At 35.2% G+C, this 27474-nt stretch overlaps 1 protein-coding gene and 1 long non-coding RNA gene across 4 annotated transcripts in view; one reads left to right on the top strand and one right to left on the bottom strand.

Moving 5' to 3' along the window:
- Nucleotides 1-27474, bottom strand: part of macrod2 (mono-ADP ribosylhydrolase 2) — an 862504-nt gene that overhangs the window by 204654 nt on the left and 630376 nt on the right.
- LOC147834246 (uncharacterized) lies at nt 15865-21398 on the top strand. Its single transcript, XR_015506200.1, has 3 exons — nt 15865-17672; nt 17753-19662; nt 19733-21398. It is a non-coding gene; the product is annotated as an uncharacterized LOC147834246 (long non-coding RNA).

Raw genomic sequence — 27474 nt, 5'->3', positions numbered from 1 at the left:
TATGATTCTTTCATTTTCTGTGGATGCAGAATCGTCCCTGAGCTAAAGAATCACCGGGTTAGCACAGTGTTGCTTTAATATTGGAAACTATTTCTTTATTTATGTAGCCTCCAATGAATAAAACTGAGCCAACAATGGCGTTGCCGTGTTTGCTGTTGCATTTGAGCTGCAATAAATATAAATGGAATATGTGTAAATATATTTGAACAAAAATGCAGATGCAATTTCAGAAAAAAAAACACTGTAACAAAGAAATAAAATAAAATAAAAACTACAAAAATCTTATTTACCTCAAATATTTGTGCAATATCAATCTGTTCATACTAGACTATCACTTTGATGTAATATTTTGAGTATTTTTTACAGAAGAAAAATAAAATCAAGTGTAAACAAAAGCAACAATCACTATACTTTTTATTTCATTTTAAAATGCTACCTCAAAAGCAATCTATTTCTGTGTGACATCAATGATAAATGTGACAACAAGACTGAACTGCTGAACTGCAGAGCTTGTGCAATCAAATCCACATTGACTTATCTGGATGCTTTCTAAACTGCTGTTTTCTCAATCATGCTTTTTTAATCTTTTTGTTATTGAGAAGGAATCACACAGCATATATTCATATTCAGGGCTCGCAATTAACCTTTTATCTTGGTAGCACCGGTGCTCCGAACTTAACATATGATGAGCACCATTACTACAAGTTTTATATTAACAGATTTATTGCATTTGAACTCAATACTAATCTCAATACACCTTGAAACTAACAAACAAAAAAAAAAAAATCTGCATGCGCCCACCGACCCTACACGCACTGCTTGACAAGAATGAGATGAACGGAGTTAACAATAGTAACTTTGCTGTTCTCAAGGGTAGTGTCTGATATTGCACACATGATATTTATATATAACACATTATTTTTCATCTTAATAGCAATAACGATCTTTTCATGAGCAGTACTAGTTTAATCTTAGTAAATGCATGCTTTTTTGCGATGTTATTTTGTGTGTGTGTGTGTTCTTATTTATGAGGACAACATACAGTAAATAGCATTCACAATAGCATGCGTATGACCAAGTTGTGCTCTATAAAGCTGGTTTACACAGCCATGGGTTGTGTCCCTATAATTCAAATTCTTTAAAATCATACTATCATGTCCTTTGACATTCACATTTTGCCACAGACTTGCTGTGAGAGTTTAGGGATAGGGGTGGGTTGAGAAAATATAAAAATACATCTGCTTGAAACTAACAAACAAAAAAAAAATCTGCATGCGCCCACCGACCCTACACGCACTGCTATACAAGAATGAGATGAACGGAGTTAACAATAGTAACTTTGCTGTTCTCACGGGTGGTGTCTGATATTGCACACATGATATTTATATATAACATATTATTTGTCATCTTAATAGCAATAACGGTCTTTTCATGAGCAGTACTAGTTTAATCTCAGTAAATGGCTGATCTTTTGCGATGTTCTTTTGTGTGTGTGTGTGTGTGTGTGTGTGTGCGTGTGTACTTATTTATGAGGACAACATAAATAGCATTCACAATAGCATGTGTATGACCAAGTTGTACTCTATAAAGCTGGTTTACACAGCCATGGGTTGTGTGCTTGTAATCCAAATTCTTTAAAGTCATACTAACATGTCCTTTGACATTCACATTTTGCCACAGACTTTCTGTGAGGGTTTAGGCATAGGGGTGGGTTGAGGAAATATAAAAATACATCTTTCTTACAATAAAGAATTCATTACAACTATAGAGAGACCTCGTAAACCATATATACTGCATAAGTAGAGTGTCTGTGTGTGAGCGTGTGTATTCACATAAAAGCCACATTTTCTTTTATTGAATTACACCAGAAGGGCATATTAGATCAGAAGATTGCTTGACAACCAATATATTTTTTGTCACTGATATTGTCATCAATGTTAGTCCTATTTGCTTACAAGCTATGTCATGAATTCAGTTTCAAGAAAGCTGCCGACAAGTAAGTACCTTTACAAGTGATTCACTTAAATGACTGGTTAAAACCCACTTACTCATTCAGAAACTAAACAACTGCAGTCATGAGTCAGTCTTTCAATCATTCATTCCAGCAAACCTACTGATTCATTACCTAAGAGAGACTCTCGACAGTTTAATCTGAATAGCTGTTCTTCAACAGAATCCAAACAGAAAAGAATTTATTAAATCTATTATTAATAAATTCTTGTTTTATAAAACTAATATCAGATCCAGCAAATGTTCAATTGATGAAGCAGATGATTGATAGATCCAAAACGTTCTAGTTTTAATGTTGCTTTGAACTAATCCTCAAGAGTTATCCGTACACCAATCACATCCACAATACTTCCAGCCAGTGCTTTCTTTCCGCATGCTTCTTTTCAGTGTTCCTAACTCCCTCTATATGGAATAATTCGCAGCTCATTGATTCTAACAACAGGACGTAACCCATTCAGGGGGCTTTTCTTTGAAGCCGTAATGACAGCAGAGCCCACAAAAGCCATGCTACAAAATTATCTATTAGGGCGGTGATTACCTATAATGCGTCTGGGATGAGGAGGTTTTCAGTTCGTGCAAGAGGTAAATGGAGACGCCGAGGCGACGAGAAGCGTAATCTAAATGACTCTTAGGGGTTTATGTTCTTTGGGTGACAAACAAACAAATACACCCATAGTGCGTGCATGCAAAGTGTGAGCAACCAATGGGGCAAAACAACCTCAAATTCGGATTTAAGCTACAAAAAGTCTCAAACTGAGTCTCTGACATCAAAGGCCTGTGTGAGAGCGAAAGTAAAGACGACTCTTGCAAGAACCTGTCAAGCGTCAGTAGTTTCAAAGTGTACGTAAGAATCCCCTTCAACCAGGACAAGAGACTCCTCGGGTAACGAAGACCTACTTCAAGGGCTCCAGAAACGTTCAAACTTCTTAACATTGTTGTACTTTTTAAATAAATAGCCACCTCGCTCAGGCATCCCAGAAGATTTGGAGAAAGCAATGAAGACAGAAAGTGAGAAAGCGGAATTTGTTAACAAAGGTTTCACTGGTGCTGTGGCAGAACTAGACTGTGATCAAGCGATAGTATCTGCATATAGTAGTGGAGAGCAGGGTGCAACTTAACACTTTTTGACTCAGATTCTGTGAATCCACATGGGGTTCAGTCTATAATATTTTTCCAAATTCATTTCACACCCGTCTAATATACAAAAAAAAGTGGTTTTCTTTTATAATAACATAGTGTACCTTTTGCATTGTTTTAAAAAGGAATGGAAAAATAATTCCCCAAAGGAATGTGAAAAGAAGGCAAATAGGAAATTTTATTGCACTATAAAATAACTGTTCAAAAGTAGTTTATAATTTAATTTAATAACTTATTCCAATGATTATAAAGATGAATTTTCAGCTTCATTAATTCGATCTTCAGAGTTACGTGATCTTTTTAGGAATCACTCGAATAGTAATTGTTATTATTTATTATTATTATTATTATTATTATTATTAATGTGATAGTAATAAAACCAATAATGACTAGAGTAATAATTTAATTCGAAACTATATACAATAAGAAAGCAGTTATTTAAAATTGTAATAAATATTTAACAAGAAGTCAGACTTTTTAGCCCCCCGTTTTTTTTTTTTCCTCCAATTTCTGTTTAACGGAAAGAAGATTTTTTTAACATATTTCTAAACATAATAGTTTTGATAACTATTTCTAGTTGTTTTATGTTATCTTTGTCATGATGACAGTAAGTAATATTTTACTAGATATTTTTCAAGACACTTCTACACAGCTTAAAGTGACATTTAAGGGCTTAACTAGGTTATTTAGGTCAACTAGGCAGGTAAGGGTAATTGGGCAAGTTATTGTATAATGATGGTTTGTTCTGTACTAAAATAGCTTAAAGAGGCTAATCATTGTGTCCTTAAAATGGCTTTTAAAAAATTTAAAACCACTTTTATTCAGGCCGAAATAAAACAAATAAGAGTTTCTCTAGAAAAAAAAATATTATCAGACATACTGTGAAAATTTCCTTGCTCTGTTAAACATTGTTTGGAAAATATTTTAAAAATAAATAATAAATTCAAAGGGGGAATTTTTTATTTTTGCATTAGTAGATGTTGAATTATGATTAATAAATCGAATTCAAGTTAGCAAACACATTAACTAAAAAGAGTTAATGATGATTATTAAGTTACAATACAATTATTAACATATATTCAGTGTATGTGGCATGAATTAATAGACCCTTTTCACATTTCTGGGTTTCTCTTTAGCATAAGGTGTCTTGGTTGGGTAAATTTAAAGTGGAGTGAATCGGAGAGTACAACAAATATTTTTTTTTACAATCCTGTTTGCTGAAATAATCAAAGAAAAATTCCTTGATGGTGTTATTAAGACTTTCAGAAAATGGAAAAAAATTGTGTGAGACTGATGACGGGAGCCAGAAGAGAGAATAACATCAGATTTACTCTCAGCCCCATAGATCCTGCATTAGAAACACCTCACATAAGCAGTAGTTTATTGCATGTAATTTGACGCAAAGATAATATAATACATTCATGAATGAATAGAAATGTTTATACTTTTAAAAAAAATTAATTATTTAAAACTTTCAAAGATATAAGATTATGATAATCATTAAACATGTCATAACAGTCTTGTGAAAAGAGTCAATTCCACCACCCATATAAACAGAAACAGAATCTCCACTAAACATGCAACTGAGCGGTGGACCATCCCAAAGGCAGCACTGAAAGTATTTTCGAGCATCACATGCTGAACTCAGCAGAAAACATGTTGAAAATGCACTTTAAACCTATTTATCAACAGGAACTTGCAACATTGACTTTTATGAAGCCAAATAAAATAATGAAGAAAACTACTCATCCATTGTTTGGAACGAGGTCTGTTGTGTGTGCAAAACCCACACGCAGCGACAGTCACGCAAGCAGCACTTCCTTCTCTTTCTTCTCACACATGACTGAGTGCAAACAATAAAAGAGCTTTATATGCTGCACATTGGTGTTTAAACTGACAAATAATTCAGCACTAATTCAGAGTGAATAGACATTAAATGAACAAATCTACCAACATAATCGATCAGTGCTACATAAACAATTTCTTTTCTTGTCAGAAATGGTTTGTAAAACAGATGCGTTTTAGAGTCAGTTAATGAATTTATCCTTGTACTGTAAGCCATGTGTTGTCATGTGTCACGATAAAGCATTTCGCATTGCAGAAAGAGTCACAGCTTGTGCATTTGAAGGGTCACAGCACATCCATTGCTGCATTTGTGCTCGCTGCTTGACAATTAACTGACCAACATTTGCATCCTTACTTTGAACATCTGTCCAATTAGTTTTCTGAAGTTGAGCCAGCTACAACACAAAAAGGATAAGCAGCCTGAGCCAGTACGCGTTTCAGCTTTATCTACATTTCAAAGAGGAATATAATACGTTTTTTTTTTTTCCATACAAATAGCTAATGCAAAAAAAAGTCAAGGTACATCACTTTTTATTGATTTCTTTCTTTGTCTTATAATTATATTTCATCCAACAATTTTAATGCTTCTGTTTGGTAAACCAACATTTATTTATAATATATTTTACTTTGCATTAAACAGATAAAAAAATGAAGAAATATATATATATATATATATATATATATATATATATATATATATATATATATATATATATATATATTTTTTTTTTTTTTTTTTTTTTTTTTTAAAGAATGGTTACATCTGTAAATTTCGGTTTGTGTGTTGTTAAAGGATTTTTCCCTGTTACCAGACATACTTTTCAAGGATACATCTTGAGATAGCTTTAGTAATGTTAGCTTTTGTTTAGTTTTGTTATGTGTTACTTTAAGTAAAGTTAAAGGTAATTTTGAGAGGATTGTGTGCTTATGATTCAGTACGGTTTGTCCCGCATTAGTTAACACATAATTCACCAATCGGATTCCTAACTCACCACCCTGAGTTATTCTCGTCTTGAAGTCTCCCCCCTTCCACCCCTACTCCTCCTGCCTTTTTCCTTGACAGGGCTGCATGGCAGCCTAGTGGTTAGCACTGTTGCCTTACAGCAAGTATGTCACTGGTTCAAGTTCCTACCAGGCCACTTCATGTGCGGAGTTTACATGTAATCCCGTGCTCGAGTGGGTTTCCCCCGAAATAAATCAATTGACCACACCAAATTGGCACCACAGATGAGCTTTTAGTCAGTAGTATATCTCTCCATAAGCAATCCCTATTTGGCATTAGCTATAAGAACGAGATCTACCTAAGCTCAAACTCTCCTCTCGCCCTGCAAAAAGTAGGGAGCCCAGAGCTCAAGGATCTGATGAGCTCAGGGCTCTTTCCCAGGACAGCATGCCAAATATGCTTTATAATCAATCATCAGTTAAGTGTAAGCTCTTGAAATGAAAGCTGAGATTGTAAACATGCTCTTGTACAGTATATCATAAGCCCAATTTAGATGCAAAGTGTTTCTCATGGGAAGGTCTGCAAGATAAAATTCTCCAGTGTTAAAACATATTCAGTGTTTAAAATGTTTAGTGTTTAAACATTGGCTTGAAGGTGAAGACAAATTTGTGATGGACGTTCGAGGTAGAAATCCTGTGAACATGCAAATTTGTGTATCACATGGTGATTCAGATTCTCAGTCAGATGCTAGTATCAACTTTAGAGTTTAGCTCTAACCCTGATCAAACGTACGCTATGCTGTACATTCACACAGGGCATTGACATCATAACTGGTGCAGTCGTCATGACAAAGCCAATTACATTGGACCACAAACAAACTAAAAAAGGGTGGCTTTTGAGAGCTAGTCAATAGAATAAAAGTACACAGACACTAAATGCTTAGCACAGAAAAGCACCATCTTGTTTATTAACAAATGGGAAAAACTTATTTGATGAAAATGACCATGAAATGCAACTGTACAGTGCATTTCAGCGGTCAAAACATACAACTCAACTTTAAACTTAGAGTTGGGAATTTGGATGGCAATTAAATCACTACATGACCTTACTGTTTATCAAAAAACAAACAGTAGGTAAAATGCCCGGGGATTTTCATGTGGGTTGTGAGAGAAAAACACTGACATTGTGAATTCTGGAAGCTATAAAGTCACCAACTATCCCTGTAAAATGGTGAAAATCCCTTAAATCCCCCTAAGATAAAAAAAAGTACAGTTCAAATAGAACTTTATAATAAAACAAATATAATTTTTTTAATATATTACATACTGCAGCTCCATACTAAATACCATGAGTCTTTTTTTAGTGTCCTTCATTCATTGGCGCAGTTGCACTCTGAGCTAGCTCTTTATATTCCAGGCCTCGTAGTGAATGAGAGTCTAATCAACTCTTTAGCTAGATTATATGAATTGGGTGTCCTGCCGTTATGCTTCTTCTCATCTAATTTATGAGACTCTCAATCTTCCTGCTAGAGTTTGAAGACTCCATTACCCTTGATGACCGATGTAAAGTAGGCTACCTTTCCCTTCAGACAAAAGATAGCTTTTAGTCTTCTTTTTAATATGTGGTAAGAAATAAAATAAATGCTGCAAGATGTACTTGTGTTGTTCCAGGGTGTTTCATTTTTGATTTAGATATGAAGGGAAATGCACAGTATGATATTGTGTTTTTTAAGTACTATATAAGCCCTTAACAATTATGTAGCTAACTATTATAATCACTTCTGTTCAATTTCATTTAAAAAAAATAGATTTGAAGGCTTTAAAATAAATTACAAATTACAATCGATTATAATAATTAGTTGTTGTATTCTTAGCAACAATTCTTTTCTGGGATAGTTTGCAAAGATTATAATTTGCATTGACCATAAAAAAAAATCTAAACATCTGCCATTTTCTCACATGATCTACAGGTTCCGTTTGTTTACAGTTATGAATTGCATTATGTGATGTTGATCTCTGCTCTGTCGACTTCTGATGTTGAAAATTCAACTCTACAGTTTAACAAAGTGACTTTTATAGTAAAATAAATAGTAATATATTGTAATGTTAAAGTATAATGAATAAATAATATATATAATAATAAGGCTGTAAAATAACAGAACATTTACTGGCAGTTTATTACAAGGTTTCTGTACACTGCAAATTTTAGTTATTAGATTTAACTACCTTAGAGTGAAAATTAACACTCCCTCAGAGTTTATCCACTATAAAACCACTATAAAAGTGTTAAAATAACACTCAGAGAGTGTTAATTAGTAATAAATATATCTGTTAAATTTACGAAAAAAAATCAACAGCTGTGGTTGCCAGAATGTTTCCGTAAAAAAAATGCTACTTTTATAGAACTGTTTAAATTTACAGAAAATAATCATATTTCGTGAACTGATACAATGTTCAATTTACAAAATCATAGCTTAGTGCAAAATGCATTCCACAGTCTGTATTTTTCATTGAACACACAAAACCAACACAAACAATATATTCCTTCAAATTTATTTAAACAAAAAAAATCTTAAATGTAAAAATGTTAATAAAAGGTTAAATGTTGTTGGAAAAAAAAATCAAGGTCCCATAATGCAATTCAAAGCATAAATAAACAGGGAAAAATAAAAAAAATAAAAACATGAATAACAAAATGCAGAAATCTGCCAATTTAGTTTTTTTTTTTTTTTTTTTTGGTCACCCAATTTGTTTCAGGAGTTCACACTTAGCTGCTAATTGTTAATAAGTTAGTTTGACATGCTGTTCTGGGAGAAAGCCATGAGCTTATAAGATCCTTGAGTCCTGGGCTCCCTCTGGTTAGCAGGGCGAGAGGGGAGTTTGAGCTCCGGTAGATCTCCGGTAGACTTATTTCTGGCTAAATACGAATGTAGGGATGGCTAAGAAGACATATACGGCTTGGGTGGGTGAAGTTAGGACGACTGTATGGGCCCATAAATTTAGGGGACCCCCAGAGAGTCTTTTAAGAGTCTTTTACACATTTATGTATAAAATATCGGGTTCAAATTTTTTTTTTTATTTGGACATTTTTAAACTTGACTTTTCAAACAAAGTTTGTTTTTAGATAGCAAAACTTCTCTAAATATCCAACATATATATATATATATATATATATATATATATATATATATATATATATAAAAAGTGTGTTCTTCTCCTATTATATTCACATTATGAAATAAGAACATAAACCTGCTGACAATAAGTTAAGCAGTAGAATTTGTTAAAATATAAAAATTATAAATAAACAATAAATATTGAAACTTTTTGAGACATAAAATCAGAACAACGGGTAAACTTTCACTGTGCACAAACATAACATTATTTGCAAATTGCGGAAAACCCCAACATTGAAATATTGAAAATTGCTGCTGCTGTTGGTTACTGAATTTGAATATGTGGTGTCTCACTCTATTCACGCACCTTAATTTCAGCTAAACTATGACTTTTAATCATCAATAAAGTTCGTGAGGTGATTGCGCAATGCAAATCCCAACTGAACTGATCTATCGTAAATGTCCTGAAGCTGTTTAGCAACCCAACTAATCGATAACGGCATTCCTTGACAACAAATTTCATTATTGATAATTATCGATTAGTTGTTGCAGCCCTAATAAAGTGAATAAATATTTTAATTCTTTAGGCTTGAAAGTGTTTATAAAATACAAAAAATACAAATCATGATATGTTTTCGAGCCAGTTAACGTGACCTTCATACTGTTACAAAAAGAAAACAAAGGTTTCTGTTTGTTTAATTTAAAATAAATCCCTGGGACCTAAAAAGGTGTTTGAGAAGCTGAAGAAAGATCTGCGAGTGAGATCTGGGAGTTGATTCTCAGTGCTGGAGTGTCTTATATCTCTGCACTGGTGCATGTGCGTCAAGCAGCAGCGAGCTGTCAAAGATCAGCATATAAATAGTAATTGAGCGCTCCAGGCATCAGGAGCGGGACAGAGAGACATCGTGGCCCTTCTCCACAGGAGCAGCCAGACTCAAATGGCCTCTGCTGAATGACAAACTGAAATGGAGGAGAGCATGCCAAATCTCCACCAGTCCTCCTCTCTTACAATGGGCCATGAAGTGGTCTGCAGACAACAGCATTGAGGATATGTGAACTTTATGACATATATACCATTGTACAAATAAAATTATCCAATTGTTTACCTCCTTTCTAAATCAATATTCAATTCAATTTAAGCTTTGCTATCACAGCAACGAAATGCAATATATTACACAACACTGTTATTTTACACTAACATAACTGCAATACTACTTCACACTATTAGTTGTTGCATTACACTTGAGCACATAAATACAGCCTTGGGGAGTTTCCAGATTTTGACAATTACTACCAAGCAGTTTTTAAAGAAACCTTTAAAATACATATTAGTTTATGCTTCAATGTACTAATTTTTTGTTCATTTATTAAAACAGCAGTGAGGTATTTCATGTTGTCCTGTCTTTTATTTTCAAATGTTGTCTCAAATTCACTTCACAACAGAAGCGAATTCACGTCATAGCTTCTGTCTGCCCAGTGACTTTAGTTTTGTTGCTAAATGGCTAACATGGATTTTATTGAGAGAATAGCTGTGTTTAGGTGCTTTATAAAGACAAAAAACTGCGTTGATTCGTTTGGAGCTGTGCCTGAGTCCACTAGATCCATTCTGAGGTGTAACCAGTTCTGTGAGCTACTAAACTCCTCTAGAAACTATACCTGAATGATGAGCCGCACCCAGTTTGATGTTCTGTTGTCCGGTGTCGACTGGAGGATTCTTTCCCCCGGACACCAACAACAGGCGCTACGTCATAATCACTCCCCTACAAGAGAAAGCTCCCAATTTCAAGTTCAGATTTTCAACTCGAATGATTTGCATAAAAACGTGTCATTACCGCTGCCTCATTCGCGCCTATCATGCCGCCGGATGTCTATTAGTGTCTTGGCATTGAATTACCATGTACATTTTTTTTAATATATAATATTTAAAAAAATAAAAATGTAAAAATTTAATATACAATAAAATATAATACATATATATATATATATATATATATATATATATATATATATATATATATATATATATATATATATATATATATATATATAAATGAAGAATATAAAAAATAATAATCATATATATAGAGAAAATGAGTGTGCATGGATGTTTCTCAGTGATGGGTTGCAACTGGAGGGCATCCGCTGGGTAAAACATATGTTGGATAAATCGGCGGTTCATTCTGCTGTGGCAACCTCAGATTAATAAACGGACTAAGCCGCAAAGAAAATAAATGAATGAATGAATGAAAGAATGAATGAATTATCATTTGTGTTTGCATATTTACAAATAGTGTTTTGAGCCAAAGAAGAACAAGCATACTGATTAAAGTAAAAGGAAGAAGCATTCAACCAACTGAAGAAAAAAAAAGAGAAGAAAAAAAAATGCACGCAGGAAGACAATAATAGGAAAGGACTTGTCCTGTCAGAGACCTTGGTAGTGATAGAATGCCATGTGCTCCTATGTGACAGTGTGATATTGGTTCAGGCTGAGTTTGATAAATGCATTGGTCATATGAGAAGCAGAAAACCAAGTCCTCGTTGAGCAGATGTCCCATACAAAACACCACCCAGGCCCAGCGGCGCTCACATCTCTATGGCCTCAAACATGCCTTGCTGGAAATGAGATTGCGAGCTCCTAAGAGAACACTCGCACTGTCCGTTATCGATGGCGCCTCCTCAGCCTTTTGGAGAAAGTTGGTAACAAAAGAGTGACTTTGTGGAGTCACTTGAGAATGGGAGAGAGAAAGAGGTGCTCGCTTTGGCAAGAGCCCAAGGTGAACGAGAAGAAAGAAAGATGAAGAGAAGAGGGTGACCTCTCTTCAGACAGGTGCAACCCCCTCCTCTCAAGACCACCTGCCTCTCCTAACAGGGTCAGCCTATTAATTCTGCCCCGTACAGCCACTGCTACAGCTGCTGAAATTGTGAGAGAATAACTGGCGAATCTGCTCCAGAATGCCCATCGCTCTCACTATACTACTCTATCTTACCATAAAGGTGTAACGGTACAGAGAATTACAGAAAAATAAAAGAAAAACTAAAAATAGACATGCAACTAACTTGACTACATTTATCAGTTTTGTGGGAGTGTCTCATTTTCTTTTTAAAATAGTGCATCTTTTCCTGAAGCAAACTGCTGTTTCTCAATATATTGTTGTTGGTGCAGTGTGACAAAGGGCTATAGTGGTGTATTTTGTCACAAGCTTGCTTGACAGTAGTCAAATGTACACTCCAACAATATCCCCTTTTCATATTCATTTACATAAATTTGTTAAAGGGGTGGCCCACTACAATATCATATTTTAAACTTTAGCTGATGTGTAATGTAGTTGTGTGAGCATAAACAACATCTCTAAATGTAATATGCTCAAAGTTTAATGCAAAGTGAGACATTGGGTTTTACAGAGTTAGCTAAGGAAAACCTAGAGCAAACAGATTTTGGGGACTACAAAAAAAAAAAAAAAAAATCCGGGTTAGTGAGATCACAAACACTTTAGGTTACGCGCACTCACCAGATGCATACACCCCAAACAGCAAAGGGGCTGAAGTGCTGTAATGTAGCAGAGAAAGCTATAACACTGCTATTTCCACAGAGCTTCTTCTGTTTCTGTATTTGGGCTTCCAAAGGACACGACACAAAGAGAGTACTGCTTACAATTTATTTTAATTATGTTACAGAGAATTATTTTTAAAAAGACATAGCTAGCATTTGACAATGGACAGCTTCTAGAATCTCTCCCAGTTCAGTGCTGGATTCGGTTAAAAACTCCTCCGACAGACAAAGCTGTGGATTGTTAGCCACAACCTCTAAGTATTTTTTATTTGTTAAAATTGATCAATTACATGCACAGTTTCTAACGTTAAAGGCATGTTGTAGCGAGGACGTAAACAAGGATGTAAACTACAAAACATGCCGTTTAGCACGGCTCACAATTTAGCTACAAATTCATATTTATCTCAATCTGAAAGGCTAACACTTTTACTGACTTTCATCGCAAAAGCATGTGCATAAAGGTGAATGACTCTTTTCCTGCTGACGTAGAGGTGATCCTCGAATCACAGCACTTTGTCAGCTGAACAATCAGAGCCTCTTGAGGGTGGGTCTTTCAGAGGAACTAGGAAATATGACGCCTGTTATCATGTTATCCGAGTAGCAGTATACAATCAAAGTAAGATATATGAAAAAATAACTTGATTTTCTACAAGTAAAGAATGAGCACACAACTGTTTGCATCTTATAAGGACTTAAAAATACACTCTAGACCACCCCTTTAAAAAAATGTGTGGCGATTTACAGCCTTTTTAGAAAAAAAAACATTTAGTTAAGAGCTGCTGTGCACCACTATGCTTTTGATTCAGCTACAGACAGTAAACAGGGTCATTGCTAGTTTTATTAGATGCATTTTATGTAGAATATGTTTGTTTAATTGAAGTGCTGTCACATCAGAGGTCAAAATAAATACCAAACATGCAATACTGAATTTGAACATGCACTACATAATCTAACAGTAACATTGCTTGTTTAAGGGAACATCTTTGACTGGCTGACTATTTACTAAAAGCTGGATTTTGAGTAAGTGATGGGAAGGGTCAGCCTTGCAGGGTTTCTGCAGGTTTTTTCTAATCAATTTTAAGACTTTTTAAGACCCTTTTAGGATTATTATGAATTAAATTCTATACTTTATACAGGGCTAAACACTCACATTTTTTTTTCTACTGGCCCAGTACTTTCGTAAATAGTTTTTGTATTAATGGAAGATCATATAACCAAATATTTCAGTGAATTTAAGACTTTAAGGCCAAACATTTTGTTTTAGTAATTTAAGACATTTTAAGACATTGCGTTTGGCAGATAGTTAAAATAATTTTGCCAAGTGTCGGATCAACACGGATATCAGAGAAGAAACTGAAAGTGCACTCTAAATGTTCTTTCACTCCTCTTAAAGTAATAGTTTACCCCAAAATTAAGGTTCAGTCACTATTTACGCACCTTTAAGTGAACACACTTTGTTGAACGCAAAAGACAATCTTTTAAAGATTTTTAGAAACCTATATCTTTTGACATACAAGGTAATAAATATGTTAATAAATAATAATATGACAAATAAAAAAATAATAAAATAAATAATATGGAAGTCAATGGTTACTGTTTTCCAACCTTTTCAAAATATCTGCTTTTGTGTCAACAGAAAAAAACAACAACAACAAACAAACAAACAAACAAACAGGTGGCTATTTTATGGCTATTTTCAGTCTTAAGTGAAATATTTTTATTAAGGACTGATCAAATAAAACTACAAAGTGACCTCAAAATTTAGGAAACTGATGGTTGATCTCTAATTTTGATCTCCGTGGTATGATTGCTATATTTAATAAACTTCAATTTCCAGTGGTAGTCCTTAGCATTTCAAAGAATACCTTGAAATTTCTATAGCACATGTCTAAACACCCAGAAGATGACATCAGGTGTACCTGGTCTTCAAAGAGTTGTTAAAAATATATGCTGTAAAGATCTGTCTTTGTATGACACCAAAAGCATTTTCTCATGCTGTATTTTATTTCTAGTCATATACAGAAACTAAAGAGTGAAATGTGATAAATGATAAAAGCACAGTCTCTCCGTGTAGGTCACTGGGCGAGCAGAAAAGCTCCAGATGTGTTCTTGCCTCTAGGAACGTAGGCTTGAGAGGGGGGTCATGCTGTCTGTATTTGGTGTGTTAGAAGATCATTCATGTGTATGGAACCAGAAACATTGGGAAAACCTACAAAAACAAAAAAGGGCAACTCTTTTTCCCCTCACTGACTCAGAAAGTCGGAGAAGGTTAATAAAAATAGCTTTTTATTCATTTTCAATATAGCAACAATTTTTTTTGATTCATCAGTACAACTTATTGTTAAACTTTATTTTATGATACATTCTTGCTATTAACAGACCATTAAATAAGACTTTAAGCTCAATAAACTACTGAGCCACTGCTTATTAATAGTTAGTAGGGTAGTAATTGGAATTAGAGATGCAGAATAAGATCATACTTACATGCGTATTAACAAACAGCCAATATTTAAACCACCTGGGATTGGCAAATGCAAATATGCATTTAAACACATTTCTACAGTATGCGATAACCATAAAAAAATCTTAAAATACTTAAAATATTTTTTTATATTAATAAGACCAACATAGATATGAAAACTGTAAAGGCTCTGTTTTTATGTCAAAATATTTCTAATTACAACAAAACGATATGTTTTTGTAAAATTAAGAAAATAGACTTCTGTCCACATGACTGGCAAATGCGTTAGAGAAAAAATAAAAAATAAAAAAAACAGCTGAATCTCTATGAATATTTGCTTCACAGACATGGGACCAAGGCTTAAAATTAACACACCACCATTTTAGTGGTGGTGGTTTAGACAGCCTCTCCCACTAGCCACATTGGCTGGTTAAAAAAAACTTTTTGAATGTAGTTTTCAACAAGCAGGGTTTGACAATAAGGATGGCCCAATATGCGTGCAATTGCGATCTTATAATCGAGAAACAGCACAACTTACAAAAATAATTGTGTTTGCGTGAAAAAAAGAAAACAGATGAAAATCGAATGAGAAGATGATTTCTTGCGCACACAGGTGATATGATGTACGCAACTTTAAAAAGCATGCATGCATGCTCCCGTTTTCTTGCGTGAAGCAACCATGACTGGAAACACAATTGGTGGGATCAGTTCTGTTGGAAACAGACCGGACAAAAAGTGATGCTCGTGCACCCACAGTCTTGCTGTTTTCAAGAGCTCCAGATTAAATTTTTTAATGTCTTTTTGTAATCAGCAACTGTTGCCGCTTTTGCTTTAACCATTTATTAAACAGATTAATAATGGGCCTAACATTGACTGTGTGCGCGTAATCATCCTTATCACACATGGTATGTTTTTCACCTGCTTTCTTTTGCTTGCAGAAAACTTTTTTTTTTTTTTTAAAGAAAAGTTTTGTTGATTAAAAAAAGTACATGTATACAGCTATATTTTGCTTGTTTTGACACATTATTTAAAATTTGTGGCTACGAAATAATTAATTATTTGTTTTTGACTGTAAAATCACAACCCATTTGCACATGACATTGAGCAAGGTCATACACAACACACACACACAAAAGTGAAACGAAAGAAGAGGCATGTGGACATAAGACAAAATCTAACTCAAGTCATTTTAGATGGTCAATGTCAAATTTATGGCTATAAAATATATATTTCTCAACAACAAAACTATGGCTAGTTAAAATGGAAAGTGGCTAGTAAAGCTGGAAATCTACTGGCCACAGTGGCTGGTGATCAAAAAAGTTAATGTCAAGCCCTGCATGGGACATACCTGCATAAAGCCTGAAATGTACACTTTTGAATGAAAACAAAAGTTTTAAACACAAATGTTCTCTGGTTTAGTAATCTATATGGAATAACCCAATGCAGAATTTTACATTTGAGGTCATTACCCTCGATAATTAGTTCCTGCATTCCGCATTGAACCACAAATCACATGACACCCATGTGCTGTTGAGTTTTTAAACGCCAACAAACAAACACAGCGGCTCTGGGTAGAAATAGGCAGGCAATAAGCAAGCAGTCAATAGTGGGAAACTGCACTCAAACAAAAATCTTGGAAAACTTTTATCATCAGCATATTAACAGCAATTTAGCAGGCATGAACACTAGGCGTATTTAAAATGCAATCATTTTTTCCAGATTTAAGAACTTAAAAAAAGAAGCATCTTAAGCTTCAAAAATAAAACACTTGACCTTTTGAAATCCAGAGGAGTTCACATGGTCAGTGTCATAATTTAGCTTATTTCTTCAACAGCCCCACTTAGGGAAGCGATTCTCATAAGTTTTACTTCCCTTATGCACTCGGCGGCCTCGACACCTCGTGGAAAACATGAAATATCTTGAGGCCAGTGGAGTTGTTATCAATCATCCATACAAAGGTCAAATAATGTGCTGGAGGAACAGTGACACCACTTTTCTTTAAGGACAGCTAACAAGAAAGAAAAAGAGAGAGATCCTGATCCCATAGTCTGAAGCTTTAGGTAATATATCTTACTGTACGTGTGCAGAGGTGCAATACAAATTTGTATATTCTGCCTAAACCAGTCGTACAGCCTGAACATCAATCCAGATAAGACCCCACTATTGAAAATGGATGGCTTGCAGACAAAGTGTGCACCTTCGATGGAGTCAAATCGGGACATGTTTAAGCATAAAAAATTGGCATCAGAGGCCAAAATCTATTCAAGAACTAGTTAGAGACTGCAATTTTTGCATACTAAAATAATGTCCATGGAAACAGGTCAATATTAGGTCCAAAAATGCCTGATTCTGATTATCTACTTTGATTTCTTTTGATCTGAATCACTCTGTTAAATCCAAACCTGAATAATAGCTATAGTTTAGCTCAATAAACTCCTAATTTGCTTCTTAATAAGTATTAAGGTAGTTGTTAGGTTTTGGTATTGGGTAGGATCAAGCAGAACATATACTTTCATTTATTCGGTCTTTCATTTTCATCCGCTTTTCTGGTACCAAGCCGTAGGGGCAGCAGTAGGGCCCCAGACTTCCCTCTCCAAAGACACTTTCTTTAGCTCCTCTGAGGGGATCCCGAAGCATTCCCAAGCCAGCCAAGAGACATAGTCCCTACAGTGTGTCCTCTGTTTCCTCGAGGCCTTCTCCCAGTGGGACATGCCTGGAACACCTCCCAAGAAAGCCTCCAGGCAGGATCCAAAACAGATATCCGAGCCACGTCAGCTGACTTATCTCGATGTGGAGGATCAGCGGCTCTACTCTGAGCCCATCTCATGTAACAGAGCTCCTCACCTTATTTATAATGGTGCGCCTTGCCACTCTGCGAAGGAAACTTATTTTGGCCTAAGCTCATAACCATAGGTGAGACTAGAAACATAGATTGACTGGTAAATCAAGAGCTTTGCCTTTCAGCTCAGCTCCTTCTTTACCAAAGCAGAAGGATACATCGACCTCATTACTGCTGTCGCTGCACCAATCTGCACGTTCCATCCTTCCCTCACTCGTAAACAAAAACCCAAGATACTTAAATTCCTCCACCTGGGGATGGCAAACCACCTTTTTCCGGTGGAGCACCATGGCCGCGAACTTGGAGGTGCTGATTCTCATCCCAGCCATGTCACAATTAGCAGCAAACCACCCCAGTGCATGCTGAAGATCCATGTCCGATGAAGCCAACAGAACAATATTGTCTGTAAATAGCAGAGATGAAATCTTCTGTTGCCCGAACTGGACCCCCTCCAGCCCAAGGATGCGCTTTATATGTACTTTATAAGTAGTAATAAACAGTCAATCTTTTATTAAGAGAGATTTGTTCCCTTAAGTGTTACTCAACCTTCACATGTAATGCTTGAGGCAAATATTATGCATGTTTCTGTTCAAGGACGACATGGATAAAACACATAGAAGATGATCTGAAGAATGGTGACTTTCTGGATTGTCCGAAACAGCCCAGCATCAAGCCAGATCTAGACCATTGTAATATTTCTTAAGCTTGAAGCACATTTTAAGTGTATAAATCTTTTAACTTTCAATAAAACTGCAGCGGAGAGATAAACCATAATCTTTATGCATGAGGAAATAAAAGAAAAACACAATATCAGTCAAAATTGAATAAACTAATGAAAGTATTGACGCTTGACCCCACTGCGGAGACAGGATTAATTGGGTTCACCCTGTTTAAATTAAAAAAATATGTTTACTGATACAACACTCAACAAATTAGCGCTGGATTTTGTCATGTGTGCGATTTGTTGCCCTCCGGATAGCAGGCCGCATATTGATGTGCGTGCCATGTTAAAACTAGCGGCCCAAATCCACGTCTGGCTAAACCCCCTAAAGCGGACATGTCTGCCCGGCCATAATTAATGCACAAACATTGACTTTCAAACTGGCTGTGGCCCCGGGCCATGCTTTAAGGCTGATTCTGATTCCTCAATATGGAAAGCTAAAAGATCAAGATCATTGGCTCACCTGTGCTGATCTCACCTTTCTAACCTGGAAATATCACTAAGTGAAGCATCAGAGCCAGAGCAGTGTCAACACACAGGCCCCGACAGTCAATACTGAATACATATCAATGAATCACAAAAAAACGCAATGATACCCAAAGAGATTACTTCTAAAACTCGACTACTCCAGTTTAGCAAAGGTCAAACTTTATTCAAAGGACAAGGTCAGCTTTCTACAAATAAATATTAGAGGCCATGGGTGCCAACTCAAAGTCCCCTTTATTAAAAAAAGCTGCTGGCAAAGGAAAAGAATGAAGGCAAATGTAGGCCAATCAATTGATGGATCCGTCTGTGACATTGAACTGTCTGTCTGGAATGGCTAAATCCACATGTGAATCCAAAAGTGTTAGTGTATTTTGAGATAATTTCAGAGTTTACAGAATTTATTTACTGCACATCAGTGCTTCCCACAAGTATTGGAATAGACTTGCAGTGGTAGCCGCATTGAAACACACCTTTTGCCCACATCACATAAATAGTTAATCTAACAAAACAAAACATAATTGAAATTTTAACATTAGTTTTGTTTATTATGACACTGTATTCAGCAGCCATGTGCACCCACTGACTGGTAAAGTCTGCTTTTCTCTCTCTCTCTCTCTCTCTCAAGTTCAAAGCAAACTTGTAATAAAATATACAGCAAAGAAGAAATACTTAACAGAAAAAGGAATTAAAACAGACGATATCTCTAAAAATTATAATTACAAGATTAAAATGTTTTGATTATTTAAATAAGGCCTAATGATTAATCATTACTAATGGTGTACATATAATTTGCAGGCAGTTTAGATCAGTCATTTCATCCTCTCCGAGTATATAGTAAAGTTATTCGGAGTCGTTTAGATTAACAAACAAATTATTCAATGTTTCTTATGCGACTGTGCATGCATAGCCACCTGCGAAGCCAATCGAAAGTAGGCTTAATTAAAAAGGTAATGCAAATATGCAAACGATTAACAACAGTTAAAATGCCAGACATTTTATGAGATTTAAAAACCCCGGCCAGACGAAATTTCAACAAGGCGGGTTGCTGTGGGTCTGCAGAGCACATGAGAAGTGAAAGTGTTGACAGATCTCGCATGCACACAACGAAACGGGTAAATGAGAGAAGATTTTCCCCTACTTAATTAATCGGCATGTTTGGTTATATTGGATGGATACAATAAAAAAAAACTGTAAAAGGATAAGGATCAGGATCAGAATCAGAATCGGTTTTATTGTCAAGTGTGCTTACACACACAAGAAATTAGTTTTGGCTACAGAAGCTTTCAGTGTACATAAAGTGACAAGTGACAACACGAAAATAAATATGAGAAAATATGACAATAATTAAACAGAGATGCAATAGACAAAAACGCTTTGGATGATGAATTGTGCGTATAGATTTGTAATAAATATGCAAGTTATAAGGTGCTGTGTACAACTGATAATAATTGTTAAAAAAAAGTGTCGTTAAAAATACTTGGGCGTCCATTAATATACCCAAGCGAAAATCTTTGTGTGGAAAGCACTGGTACATGTATTCATCTTTTCACCCCCTCATTTTAAAATCATTTGGTAAAGAAAATGCACTTGTCAAGCAGCACCTGAATGTCCATGCACTGAAACACTATTTGTTGAGCAAGTCAGTATTTACAAATAGAATAAATCAAATAGAACCTGAGTAATCTTGACAAACTATACATCATTCTAATGCTTTAAGCCTCAAGGAACAATTGAAGTTGGTTGTTTTTCATTGCAGAGTTTATGAGTAATGTTTTTGCTAAATTACACATTGCAAGAGAACTGTTGGGATTTTTCACATGTAAGACCCAAATGTGGAGGTTCCGGATAATAGGATAAATTAAAGGAGGAATAGAATGAAAACTGCTGGTTAAATAATAAAGTAGAAAGTGTGGAATGGCGAATATCAATTTTGAAATGAATAGCACCAAACAAAGGAAGGAGACAACTAACAAAAAAGTAGTTACTCAAGAAAGATGGAGACAAAAATCGGAAAAAAGAAAACAAAGAAGATAAATGTATGAAGTGCTGTACTTGATGTACTTGAGCATAAGCTCTTCTTCCGAAATCTCCTGTCAATCAAATATGCAACAGAGCCTTAATAATAGCAATATACCTCCTCATGAAGGACGGAAAATGCTGACAAGTCTCTTTTCATTCTAAGGTCTGCGGTTTACGGCTTAATCCATATTAATACAATCACAAGGGAGAGAGGCAAAAAAAGTGGCCATTACATTTTTCATAATCTTCCATTTCTGCGAGCCACAGATAGCAAGCATAATTAATCCCTATGATAAACGACTCACTGACGAGGATGTCATCACTTTATTTTGGAGGACGTGTGCCGGCTCGCTGTTGTTTCTGCCGTAAGTTCTCCCTGAGCTGCAGCCGTTCTATTAAATGCAAATTTGATAAGGATGCTCTAATGGGATCTATATGCGTAAGTGATAAAAAAAAATATATAAAAAATAAAAAAAACTTTATGGATCAGGTGCAAAAGGTTTGGAAGTAAGTTAAAGAGACAGTTCAGCCAGAAATTTAATTTGCAGTTAATTTACTCACTCTCAAGCCTTTTAAGAGCTAGTAAATTTTTTTCTTCGGTATAACATAAAAAAAAGGTTTCAGATGAAATGATGGTCCTTGGTGATTCATAAAAATAAAGTAAATAAAGAAAAGTGCATGACTTGGCACTTTGAGGTGAGAAAATATTTTGCAAAAATATCAGTTAATTAGCAGTTATTGTATTTTGTGATTCACTGGTGTTTTTTCACTTATGCAATTTTATTATAGGACTCGACTTTGTCGACTTTTAACGTTAAAAATTCAACATTACAGTTTAACAAAGTAACTATTATTCACATTGTTGAAACCAATATTGTATAAGAAATAAAAATTACAGAAATAAATCCGCAAAATAACACAAAAAGTACTGGCTGTGTATTATATGGTTTTTGTACCATACTTGTAACACCAATACAGACAGTATATATCAGATTAAAGTATTAAAATGTTAATAGAAGCAGCTTTTTGAAACTGTTTAACATCAAACGTTGTTGGAGGCAAGATCTAGGTGTCATAATACAGTTCAAAAGCATATAAACAGGAAAACAATCACAAATGGCGTTTAATAAACTGCAAATAAAAAAAAAATCTATGGATATTTTGACAGTGTATTTACCGTAACATACAGTGCTCAGCACAAGTACACCGCATTTTGAAAATAATTTTTTAAAATAATTTTTGATTCATTTCTCAGTGAATATAGGCAATGTTTTTTAGTGTATTTAATCAAAACAGATTTATTAAACAGATATGTTTATTAAAATATTATTTTAGTCACCAAACAAATTTAAAATTAAAGATAATGCAATTAAATTCAAGCAAAATATTGCAAAAATGTAATACAACCTACAAGATTTTAACTAAATCTTTTTTTCTCTTCTCTTATATCTGCGCATGCATAGTCCCATTAGCCATTGACTTTCCTTTTATAATTAAAAAATACAATATTTTCATCCAAAAATCTTTTCATAGGCTTAAGTGTAAGAAAACAGCAAAGTAAAATTTCTGATTAAATAAACAAAACAAAAACATTACATGTAAAAGCAACTAGTAAAACTCATGGCATTACTGTATATCTAACTCTAAAAAAAAACAAAAAAAAAACAGCATAGTTTGATGAACAGATTTCCAAACTAATCCAGGCATAAAAAAGAACAGTCAAATTGGTATTTTTAAATAAACTTTTATCTTCATGAGTTCAGAGGCGTCACCGGAATTGATTGTCACGCGAGCATATCATGGAAGGCATATTGACACTGTGAAAGCAATTGGCTGTAACCTTGGGCTATGTATATCTCTCAAATGATCCCGTGATTAATTATTACCCTGTTTATGCTACAGTTCCTACAGTTCTCACATTATTTCTTTCATTTAGCGCAGTTATCAACGAGTGAGAAAAAAAAGGTCACACATTTGCAGATTTCATAATATCATTATGAAACATGTGCGTTTAAGAAAAGAAAAAGAAAAAACACTGACAATGTAATTGCACTGTTTTTTTGTCAAGAAAGGCTGCATTATAGAGACAGAAGGACAATTAATTTGTCAACAAAGAGACAGTGTGAATGTGACTCTGCCATAATCTTGTAGACTGCAGTGTAGCACAAAACAATCAACACATCTAAATAAATTAATTCAATCATCATTCTCTTTATGCCTATTCTAAATATGTAATCCAATTAGCATCAGTCTTACACTCTCAAAAATAAAGGTACAAGAGCCATCCCTGGAGCGATACCTTTTCAAAAGGTGAACAGTGGTACCTAAAGATTCCATATTTATACATTAAGTTTACTTCTTGCAATGTTTAGGTACTAATATGTACTTTTAAAGAAACACTCCACTTTCTTGGAAATAAGTAAATTTTACAACTAAAATTACCTTAAAATTTTACCCTAAACTTTTATCGAAAAATTAAACAGTTGGCGGAATTAGACAGATCATAGATCATTGAACCAGACTGTGTGTAGAGCATATCAGTGTATATATAGTGTGTGTATAGCCTAGTCAAATCAGCATTAAATATATCAACTTTTCATTTTCAGTCAGCCTGTAACTACAGAAGAGTCGAGCTTTAAAAAGGAAAATGATCAAAAAAATTTTGTTAATTTTTTGAACGAGATGCTAATGGTCTAATCTGATTAAATGATCTATGCTAAGCTATGCTAAAAGTGTTCCTGCCAGACCCAGAGATCAGATGAATGGATTCAAAAATGGTAAAACTGAACTGTCAATCTCTAGAGGAGTTGTAAAATAAGCTTATTTTCAAAAATAAATAAATGAATAAAAAAATTAAGTGATTAAGTTTCTGTGTGGAGTTTGCATGTTCCCCGTGTTCATATGGGTTTCATTCGGGTGCTCCGGATTTCGCTACAGGTGAATTGGATAAACATAATTGACTATAGTGTATGAGCGCGTGTGTACAGTAAATGCGAGAGTGCATGGGTGTTCCCAGTACTGAGTTGCAGCAGGGATATGCTGTGTAAAACATATGCTGGAATAGTTAGTGGTTCATTCCGTTGTGACAACCTCTGATAAATCTAAAAAAAGACTAAGCCGATGGTAAATGAATAAATTAATGAAAATGTATGTGTTCTTTTGAAGTGCCAATATGGATCTTTTAGGCACAAATCTATACCTTTTTACAAGTGTACTGCTGTATTTAATATTATTGTGATATTCAAAATTTGTGGAGTAATACAGCTCCAGATAACTCAAAACAGCAACCTCTAGTCTCCAAAAGTCTCCAAAGTCGTCTTGACAAAACAAACACTGCAGGCACCTCAACGGAAACCCTACCTCTGCTTTAATTTGATGGAAGAATGAAAAAGACGCGACTGATGTAACATGCTTTTTCTGCTCAGCGTTGACTTTTTTTAACTGCAAATGCACGGTGCGCGATGGCAAATATGCAAGGAGCAGCAGGCGGTTAAAACAAGGTGACAAGGTGCATAAGCAGCACGCAAAATGTTTGCGACTTAGTAAATTATTCAAAAAGGCGCCACTCAATGCAAAAACCGTGTTCGGTGTGATCAGCCCCTTATTTCAAAACAGTATATATAATACAGTAGATTTCAAAAGCGAATTCTCACTGACCTCTGACTTGTGAACGCTAGCAAACCTGTCGGCTGACACCTGTGCAAACAAATCTGATATGGTATAAACAGTACAACTAAATGCTACTGCCTGACACACAGCGTCTCTAAACCCCGAGCTAACACACGTTTTCCGAAAGCCCCAGCTGCTTCCTTTTGGGACAGTGAATAAGTAATAGAGGGCTGTGTTAGATAAACAGGTTATGACCTTTTCTATTGAGATGGATAGTTCCATGTCAGTGCAGTGGAAAATAAAAGTGCGCCCTCAGCACTGTGGGTTCTGATTGGACACAGAGAAAAAGTGAGCAGTGCTTAAAGAGGTCTCTGGTGGCGCTACCCTGGAGTCACTCCAACTCAGACTGCCGGCTACTCCATCATGCTAATGTGTGTAAATGTGTGTATACATACAATAACACGAGTCTTCAATTTGTTCTTGACCCTCTCTGTGGTGGAGCTAACAATGGCAGACATCTTCTAAAAGAGGCCTGCAGCCACTCTGAATGCAGTAGTGGACTCATGTTCTGAGCACAATGTATTTCAGAATAGTGATGGCAGGTGTGACATCAATGTGAGATACAAAAGAGATGCCAGCGTCTCAGTTCGGTGAGCACCTTGAGGAGAAACATCTGACATTTCCATGTCTTTCTCACTGTCTTCACCACAGCTGAAGCAGGCCTGGTCACCCGCCTGGTCTCCAGTGTCCACCTACAGCAATGAAAGACGGGTGAACCGTTCCACATGAAAGAGCAGCTCACCTTCAAGTTTAAAACACTTTAGATCTAAAACCTGCTGAGCTGCTATACCTCAACCAAAATAGAAACTCAATATAGCTTAATTCAGAACACTCAACATGGAGGCAGTTGGACAATTCATTACATCTGTGCCATTAGCCTAGTGGGGTTAGTGTGTCAACATATAGCACCCAGATTTACTTTTCGCGGTTTCGCAGTTTTTTTTTTTTTTTTTGTGTAATTTGACATGCTTTTTTTCTACATCGCATTGTGTTTTGCGTCCTGATTAGTGCATTGTGATCTGCGTCTTGACTAGCTGTAGACCATTGTCAATCAATTTCCTTCATGCCGTGTCTCATGTACATTACAGAAGGCGTTCAGCTTACCAAATTTAAATCTTCGATCGCTAGCAGTGTGACTCTGAAGTGCTGTACTGTGTCTTTGCAAGTTTTCTCCCCACAATGTCACCAATATTTTCTGCACCATCAAAGGCATCTGCGACATCACCCAAAAGGCAGAGGAAGATGCTAACCATCGCACAAAATGTTGAACTTCTGGACATGCTAAAGTAAGGTAGAAGTTACTCGGCTGTAGGGCGACATTCCGAAACAAATAAATGAGGATCAAATGGTTTTGATCTTTGGTTTCATTCTGTAATACTGGACTCATTTCTCTATCAAGGTTTGAACTTTAGGTGTGTTCAAAGAAGAGAGAAAAGTGTGAAACTGTTAATGCCTTTCTAAGAAAAGTGTATAGTGAGGGGTTTTACAGCCTTAAAACATCTATAATTAAAAAAAATAAAGCTGACTACTTCATGGATTTCGCCTTTTGCAGGTCTTTTTTTTTTTACAACGTAACTCCTCTGAATAACGAGGGACCACTGTATTATGAAGAATGTTAGCCTTCTGCTATTGACATCCATAGTAGAACAAAATATACTATATGTCAATAGATGCTGCTTTCCAACATTCTGCAGAATATTTTTTTGTCTTGAAACTTTAACAGGGTAAGGAAATTTTCAAAGCATGTCTGATAATATTTTTTCTTCTGGAGAAAGTCTTATTTGTTTTATTTCAGCTAGAATAAAAGCAGTTATACATTTTTTTAAACACCATTTAAAGGACAAAATTATTAGCCCCTACAAAAGGAGAACATACAAACACAGAAATGAGAACTGACCCAGCCGGGGCTCAAACCAGCAACCTTTATGCTGTGAGGCAATCTTGCTACCAACTGTGCCACCAGTGTAAAATGACATTTATTTTATAAAACAAATGCTCTTGTAAATATATATTTAATGACTGTGCTCTCAAGATATGATTTGCTAATTAACTTGTGTGATTTATGACACATTAATATGTTAAATAATTTACCATGCTGTCTGCGTGAAGGAGAATAACACAACACAAAATGTGTTGTCCTTAACTAGACACACAGGTGTGTTAAGAAATAACACCGGCTGTGTTGTTTTTAACACATCTGTTTTAAGAGTGTAAAATAATAGATTATTGGGGTGAAAAAAAGTAACAAAAAAAAAACCTGATACCTAAAATGCAACACTTAATTAATAATTTGCATATAAATCACCTAAAGCATTTTGATGATAGATAAAAGGAAACATCTGTGGAAAGATACAAGACCTGCACTTGAACCTGAGTCTCATGATGGCTATAAGTCATATACACATATACGTGCCTGTTACTTTGCAATAGTCAAGACGGAAAGCCATTCTTCCCTATCCCTGGTTCACGATCTCAATATATCATCCCTGCCAAAATGACAACGAATGTCATATTACAGTCTCACCTGCCACAGTCCCTGTTCAACTTAAAATGATATTTACCATTCGGATATAGCAAATCACACCATCACGACAGGCATTTGTTTCTATTATCCATTCAATCTCGATTTTCTGAGCTCCGCTAGAGGATTGCATTTATTATCCGCCTCTCTTAAATGAC

Source organism: Danio rerio, chromosome 13, assembly GCF_052040795.2.
Source record: "Danio rerio strain M-AB ecotype USA chromosome 13, GRCz13ab, whole genome shotgun sequence".
Lineage (NCBI taxonomy): Eukaryota > Metazoa > Chordata > Actinopteri > Cypriniformes > Danionidae > Danio > Danio rerio.
Note: the sequence above shows the minus strand (reverse complement) of the source record. Positions and strands in the feature narration are given on the sequence as shown.